This window comes from Electrophorus electricus, chromosome 10 (genome assembly GCF_041902795.1).
Source record: "Electrophorus electricus isolate QZ-2024a chromosome 10, ASM4190279v1, whole genome shotgun sequence".
Classification (NCBI taxonomy): Eukaryota; Metazoa; Chordata; class Actinopteri; order Gymnotiformes; family Gymnotidae; genus Electrophorus; species Electrophorus electricus.
Genome location: NC_137506.1, coordinates 18,170,029 through 18,178,276, shown reverse-complemented (window position 1 = coordinate 18,178,276; position 8,248 = coordinate 18,170,029). Strand labels below are relative to the sequence as shown.

The 8,248-nt window shown below is 44.3% G+C and overlaps 1 protein-coding gene across 2 annotated transcripts in view; it reads right to left on the bottom strand.

Moving 5' to 3' along the window:
• LOC113572154 (AT-rich interactive domain-containing protein 1B) overlaps nt 1–8,248 on the bottom strand; it is a 136,897-nt gene that overhangs the window by 89,961 nt on the left and 38,688 nt on the right. The gene's annotated exons all lie outside the window — the stretch shown is intronic.

Below are 8,248 nucleotides of genomic sequence, written 5' to 3'. Positions count from 1 at the left end.
CCCACACACACACCTGCCAGAGCAGGCTTGAGGACATGGAGTGGAAGAGGTGGAAAACGTTCACACCGCCGTCTCTCACCGCATTCCGCAAAGACCGGGTTCGTTAGCTACAGTCAGTCTTCTCCTTGAGAAACTGACATCTTTATCAAATACCGGGAACAAAATCCATACATCACACCAGTGGCTACTTGGGTCTCGTGGCTCCTTCTGGACTCTGGCAAGGTGGACCATTCTCGAAATGCAGAAGTTTCATTGATTTTAACCGATGTGCGCTATGCATGAAAATAATTTTTTCTGCAGCTTTTCTTCTTCTCCAGACGAACACGGTGACATTCACACAAGAGCCCTGGGCTAAACAAACCTAATAGAAAATGCCAAATAACTTGCGATGGAGGCCGATCATTTTGTCAAGCGCTAATAACCAAACAAGTGATATCTGATCTGATGTAAGAGATGATAATAGTGTAACCGTAATGGCATCAGGACAATTCACTGTCACACTCACACACACTCACGTGCGCGCCCCTCCGAGGGGATGGTTTCACTGGTCCCGGCCGTTGCTATGGCAACACTAACAGTGTGCCCAGCTTCAAAAGCAGATGTAATTTCAGACTTCCGACAGCCAGAGGGAGTGCTAGCAGCATTCTGCTCCCCACTGCCCCACCAACATGCAGCTGACTGATTAGAAATATGTCTAAGAAGGTTAGAGGGTGGACTGTACCATCCGGGTCCTCTCCTGGGAGGGGGGGAGGGTATTCAATGGTGTATCTGAGTTGCTTTATAAATTACTTCTTTTTTTTTCTTTCTTCTATTTCATGACGGGGATGTAACAGCTGCATTTACGAGACCAGGCTAAGGGAGCAGTTTCTCTCAGACCCCTGCACAGCACAGCGTAGAATCTGCTGAAAGTGGACAGCTGTCTCCCAGGAGAGGGGAGGAGAGGGGAGGCGAAGAGAGGAGAGGAGCAAAAGCAGACAATGACAAGGGTGGGTCTTTTGCATGTGGAAACACATTAAGTCCACACACCTTCTCCTGCTTTCCCCTAATGTATTAGTTAATTAAGATGGCTGATTGGTTGGAGTCTGCATTTATACACACTTCCCCCTCTATATACATCTATTATACACACTTCCCCCTCTATATAACTCTACACACACTTCCCTCTCTATATAACTCTACACACACTTCCCCCTCTATATAACTCTACACACACTTCCCCCACTATAACTCTATACACACTTCCCCCTCTATATAACTCTACACACACTTCCCCCTCTATATACATCTATTATACACACTTCCCCCTCTATATACATCTATTATACACACTTCCCCCTCTATATACATCTATTATACACACTTCCCCCTCTATATAACTCTATACACACTTCCCCCTCTATATAACTCTACACACACTTCCCCCTCTATATACATCTATTATACACACTTCCCCCTCTATATAACTCTACACACACTTCCCCCTCTATATAACTCTACACACACTTCCCCCTCTATATAACTCTACACACACTTCCCCCACTATAACTCTATACACACTTCCCCCTCTATATAACTCTACACACACTTCCCCCTCTATATACATCTATTATACACACTTCCCCCTCTATATAACTCTATACACACTTCCCCCTCTATATAACTCTACACACACTTCCCCCTCTATATACATCTATTATACACACTTCCCCCTCTATATAACTCTATACACACTTCCCCCTCTATATAACTCTACACACACTTCCCCCTCTATATACATCTATTATACACACTTCCCCCTCTATATAACTCTATACACACTTCCCCCTCTATATAACTCTATACACACTTCCCCCTCTGTATAACTCTATACACAATTCCGCCTCTGTATAACTCTATACACAATTCCGCCTCTGTATAACTCTATTTTCCCTCTTTCTCTTTCTTTCTTACTCTTTGGATGATTCAGTGACTGACACATACAAAGAAACAGTACATGCATGCATGCACACACATAGTGGTACACCCACAGAGCTGACCAACATGCTGAACACAAGGCTTCACCAACACTTCAACGGCCAACAAATGAACCAGATTCCAGTGCTGCCACTCAACACCTAAACCTAAACCCCAGGAAGCACAGGCAATCTGAACTGCTGCTAACACTCACACACTCAACACCTAAACCCCAGGAAGCACAGACAGTCTGAACTGCTGCCAACACTCCACTAAACACGCCACTAAAACGGCCTCACACATCCCCCAAACTTTCCACACTTTATAATACAACCTCATAAAGATGTCAGCATATATAAAAAAAAATTCAAACAGGGCAGCACACACTCACACACATACACACCCACTCACACACATATGCAAACCCACTCACACACACACACTCCCACACACAAACGCACACACCCACCCACCCATAATCCACATGCGCACACAGACACACCCATGCCCACACACACATTCACACACATACACACACACCCACACACGCATGCACACCCAGCCACACACCTACACACCCACACACACAGGCACTGGTAACTGCAGGGCCGGATTCTGAGGAGGTGTTTTGGCTCAGACAGATGAACATGAGTTCCACTCTCATGCTGGTGCCCCACCTCTCCCTCTTTGTGAGACTTCCAGTTTGTGCAGCACTGGTTTCATACAATGGCCAGTTCCACAGTAAACGACTGTGGCACATGCTTTCCACCTGTGCATGTGTGTGTGTGCACATGCACTCCCTGCGTTTGTGGATGGAGAAAAGAAAGAGCATCATGGAGAGACTATGAAGAAGAGGAGAATAAGACCCTGGTGAGACACTTTAATGGTGATGTAAAAAGTGTGTGTATGTGTGTGTGTGTGTGTGTGTGTGTGTGTGTGCGTATCGTGTAAAGATGAGGTGCATGAACTACAGCTTCACACACTGCCCATTCCACACACACACACACACACACACACACACACACACACACACACACACACACACACACACACACACACACACACACTACCCCTACCATCTCTGCAAGCTACTGCTGTACATTCAGCCAGGCAGATTTTTGCTCACAGGACTTTTATTTGTAAATATTAAAAGATATATAAAACAATTAATAGATCTAAAAATAATGAATAGGAAAGGAAGAATATTTGAAATGTGATATCAGAGATTGTTGAAGTTGTCAAAAAAACCAATGACTGTGTTTATTTATTCGGCCTAAGCCCACAACCAGTCTGCAGGGCATTTGCCCTGCAGTCATGCTTTGACAGTAAGGAACTGCAAGACAGAGCAGGCAGGTGGAAGCCTGCCCAGGGGTCAGAGGTTAGGGTCACGAGGGACACGCTGCTGTCTCTGTGAGGAGCACACGCGTCATGCCCCAGAGAGTGAGTGAGAGTGTGTGTGTGTGTGTGTGTGTGTGTGTGTGTGTGTACAAGTACAAGGACACAGAGAGGGAAGATACTCTGCTCATTTGAGCGCCGTCAGTCTCAGTTCACGGCACAGCAGAGATAAAAAGAGCAACTTCCTTTTGCTCTATAGGACGTAAGATGTGGAACAGTGAGCTTAATACAAGAATACAAGAAAAAGCTTGTTTTGATATCTGAGTAAGAACACATACAGTTATGTGGTTATTACATCAAATCTTTTTCATTAATAGATATCACAAGCTATAAGTAGATTCAGATGACCTTACTGGGTATAGAGCCATTCTCTGGAGCATAAGGGCACCTGCTTCTTTTCACACGAGCAATTTATCCAGACTGTAGAAGTGTTTGAGTATGGCAATAACAGTAAATGTTCATTAAGTCAAGTAATCAAGGAGTCAGGTAATGCCTCGGAGAAGGGCAATGAGGCCAGAACACTGTACCCACGCTCCCCAACACCATACCCACACTCCCCCAACACCATACCCACGCTCCCCGACATTCCCCCTAACAGCCTACCCATGTTCTCCCAACACCATGAAAACAAACCTACAGCCTCATCACATTACATTATGTAACCGAGCCTCTCAGGGGCAGGGAGTCAAGCTGCCCTGCGGAACACACCCAGCCCAAAGACGAGGAAAGGTGCCTCAGGACAGAGACGCAAGGCCAGCCTCTCTTATAGCCTGAGACTGGGGGTGAAGGTGGAGAAGTAAAGGGCATAAAGAGCGAGGCACAGTGAGAGAGAAAGAGCCAAAGAGAATGAGAGAGTGAAAGAGAAATACTGCTGTTCTAAGGAAATAAAGAGCATGCGTCTGCACAGCACTGCCTTAGGCTTGTCCCAACGCTTTCCAGGACACATCACCTGCTCCGCAGCCTCGGCTCTTAAGGGAGGGGAGCTGTCAGATGGATTAAATTGGTGTTAATGCAGATTTGGAAAAACAAATTTCTCTTTGTATCCCACAGTGATCCGATGCCTTGACCCAGATGGAAGCTGCATACCCTAATGTTGTGCAAACCTCTCACCACCTCACACCGCACACCACAGGCGTTTATTAATGCGCCTGAATAAAGATTGTCCTTGGGATGTTTCTCAGATAGCGTCCTAAAACTGGCTTCAACTGTCTCCTAAAGGTTTTAGCTGCCAAAGGGCAGGGGAAAACCCAGCGAGAAATCTCTGCAGATTAGAATCTAGCACATGTGCTTGCAGGGCTGGAAATAATCCCAAAAGCAAAGGGCCCTGGGGCAGTTGTGGGATTTAAGCAGCTGAATTCAAATAAATCTCCAAAGTACTCGGGGCTTTCTTACTTTGGAAAAGGACAGACACATCAATGCAACCCCTCATTTACCAAAGAAAAATCCCTTTCATGAATGGGGTTCAGGGAGTAAGAGAAAAAAAAAGACAGAAACAGAGAAAGAAAGAATGTGGGAGAGAGAGAGAGAGAGAGATATAGAGAGAGAGAGGAAGAGAGGTCAAAGAACAAATGAAAAAGTATAGACTGTATGAAAAAAGGACAGATTTGGTGAGAATGTCAGTTCACAGCAAGATAGCAAAGTAAAAAAGGAGAGGAGTCTGGGAGCAGCAGTAGCCCAGCCTGTCTCCTTTCATCTACAGAGCCGGCCATGAAGGCTCAGCCTAATTAAACCAAATTACACTGCAAGGATGAATCCAGCTCCACATATTCCCCTATGTACACCTTTCCCTGTTCTGCCTGGCCTCACAAAATATCCTCAATTACTCCTCCAGTCAACCTCCTTAATGATTTTTCTCTTAGCGAGTGAGAGGAGAGGGGGGCAGAGGGTGTGTGTTGGGGGAGAGCTTGGTGCTTAGTGTACAATGATGCTTAGTGTAGCAAAACCTAATTTAATGTGCCTTTTTCTACTTGTGTAGGCAGCACAGTCAAAACAAATCTGGACGCATTTAATGTGGGCATTAGTATGAAATGGCCAGTGAAATCTAGGTCTGCCCTGTGAAATGGAGACAAAAGAGAACTGGCGCAAACAAATCGGGTCAGCTGATCACCTGCAGGAGCCCTAGTCCCGCCCTGACTGACAGCACCAGCGACCAGTAAGAATCCAGAAGTACAGGACATGATATTCTATCTATACGCTATATATGTCTATCTCACTTCTAGTTTTCTAGCGAAAATTTCCTCAGTGTCTCATGATAACACACCTAATATGACTGGACACCTCAAGAGTTAAACTTCTTAGCTTTGCTGTCTGGACAGCACATAAACCGGCGTCTCAAACATTCCCATAAAAGCAGTGCACAAGCCTGACTGTAGACTATGGTCTATAAACTTTATGGGTGTCTAACCTCAGTGTTGACACCATTTGCTGAACTAGGCGCACTTGTAGCTTTCACACTGAGTGGAAGCGGCCAGCAAGCCTCCTACTTCAGTTCCAGCGGTAAAGCTCACAGAAGACGTTACACGTGACGCTGCGCATGATCACAGTCCAGACCAGCGCGGCAATCTGCTGGCAGTGCACGCTATGCTTCGTGTTCACTTCCAACTGTTAAGCCTGCAAGTGTGCACTTGTTTCAGGGCTGAAACGTATGAAGAGCTGGTAATACACTATGATAACTGAGAAGTTCCCTGAGGAGAGTTGGGTGACTGCATATGCAGTGAAGTCTGTAAGTAATTGCACAGTGACACAGATTTTGTTGTTTGGGGCCTGTACTCCAGCCCATTGGAGCTGAAATGAAACAAGAACTGAGTTTAAAGTGCTAAATGTCAGCATTAATTTGACTTCACTTACACCTAAATTGGGCGTAGGATACAGGAATCGCAGCTCTTTTTTAAAACTATACCACCAGCACCATTACGTAATGTACCAAAAAGTTAAAGGCAGGAATGTTTTGCTTTTTTCTTGAGTGTTTTCTTTTTCTTCTTTGTTTTGTTAGTATAAGTAAAGGAGGGCACAACATGGCTGAAACAGACTTAAAACATTAGCTGTGTCAGAATCAAGCGCCTGGTACATTGCCCATAAAAGACCACATGAATGGCGGCGGAAGGCTGAAGAAAACACGCTCGGCGGCTCAAGAACACTTCAGAATCCAGGCACAGATGTCTCAAAGACTACCATAAATAGAAAAACACGCCTGCGTGACCTCGGGAGGTTTTACCACCAGATGCAAAACACTGGCAAGCATCACGGCCAAGAGGGGCAGGTTGCAGAGAGCTTAAAATGTGCATCACAAAGCCTGTAAAGTTGTGGGAGAAAAGCTTTATGGACCGACCACACTGGGTTTATACCAAAGCGGAGGGAATTGAGAGAAGTGACCCAAAACATCCACGAAGCATGAAGTCCTGGGCACGTGTACCTTCACTGGGCAGGTGGGGGCTGACAGTAGAAGCAGGATTCATTCGAAGGTGTAGAGAAGTATCTTTTTTGTGATTGATATTTTCTTGTATTTTAGAGCATAAGAATGTAAACAAACATAATACAGGGAAACTGCGACCAAGTAAATATACCCAACTTTAAAACAGAGGACTAAGAAATAAATGAATGAAAAATGTATAATGCAGCTGAGAATAAAAAGAGGCTAACGTAGACGAAGAAATATTGCCCATTTCCAGAAATAGCCTTCTATCCTACCCAGCGCACAGAAGGACACCCCTTCATATGACGCCACCCTAGCAAGCAGAATAAGTCAGTCTGTGATTGATGGTGCATGAACTGATTTCCATTGCTGGACGAGCAGTCTCCTACCTAACATGATAGCAGTCTGAAACCATTCGGTACCGATAGAGGGAATTGTGTCCTTCAGGATGGATGAGTGCCCCAACAAAAATAGACCAATGCAAAAGGGACTTTCTGCACAACAATTATGAATACAATCATGGGCTGATATCCGAAAGTCTGGTACCATCAGGCATCACCGTAGGATTTCAGTTAAATGCACAGCTCTGGCCAAATGCCTCGAATGTCTCAGTGGATGACCCTTTACCTCACATGACCTGAAACATATGTCTCCAGCAAATAGTGAGTATCTTACATCCAAAAAAAGGAGCATGAGGGGTGGGGCCAGTCACCTGGTGGAACCCCACAGAGCATGCAGTTGCTCTGAAGACGAAAGGTCCACAAAACAAGCAGAAATGGAAAATACCGGCAAAGCAACACTATGGACAATAGCCAATTTGTGGCGATATCAGACTTTGAGTGATTATTTGCAACCATTTATTGACAATATTTATTTATAATTATTATTTTAATTTGCATGACTACTTATGGTTTTGTACCAACATATCCATTCCACAATGTCATACATGCTTTGACAGATTTCACTGCAATTTAACTGGTATGACTCAAGAAAAAATAAGGCTTCTTTAAGTAGACTTTTCAGATATTGTAATTTTATTTTACAAAACACGGACCCAGGTTTCAGTCATGAATTCTTTAAGATTGCCTGACATTTCAAGGAACTGACATTTCCTCAACTTTCTGTGGTTCCGTGTAAGCAGAGTAGCATTTAAATTACACTATTAAGTCCAACCTTGACAATGAAGGCTTTCAATTAACAATGACAGCAAGCACTGTCTGTGCAATTCTAAACAAATAAGTGGTCTCACGCTGTTTTACCTTCTAGGCCTGACTGTAGTTTGTGGTTAATTCTTGGCAATGCACTCTGTGGGTTAGTCAGCCGCCAAAAAGAAAATCCACATCAGAGCAGTGACTCAACATCAAATACGTTGACTAAGTCTAAGGGAACTAGCATTCAATTTTATTTATTTTTTTAGCCAATCATGTGAAACTCTTACTTATTACTGTTAAATTTCCCAATTTCTTATGGATGGAATGCAGGGTTTTC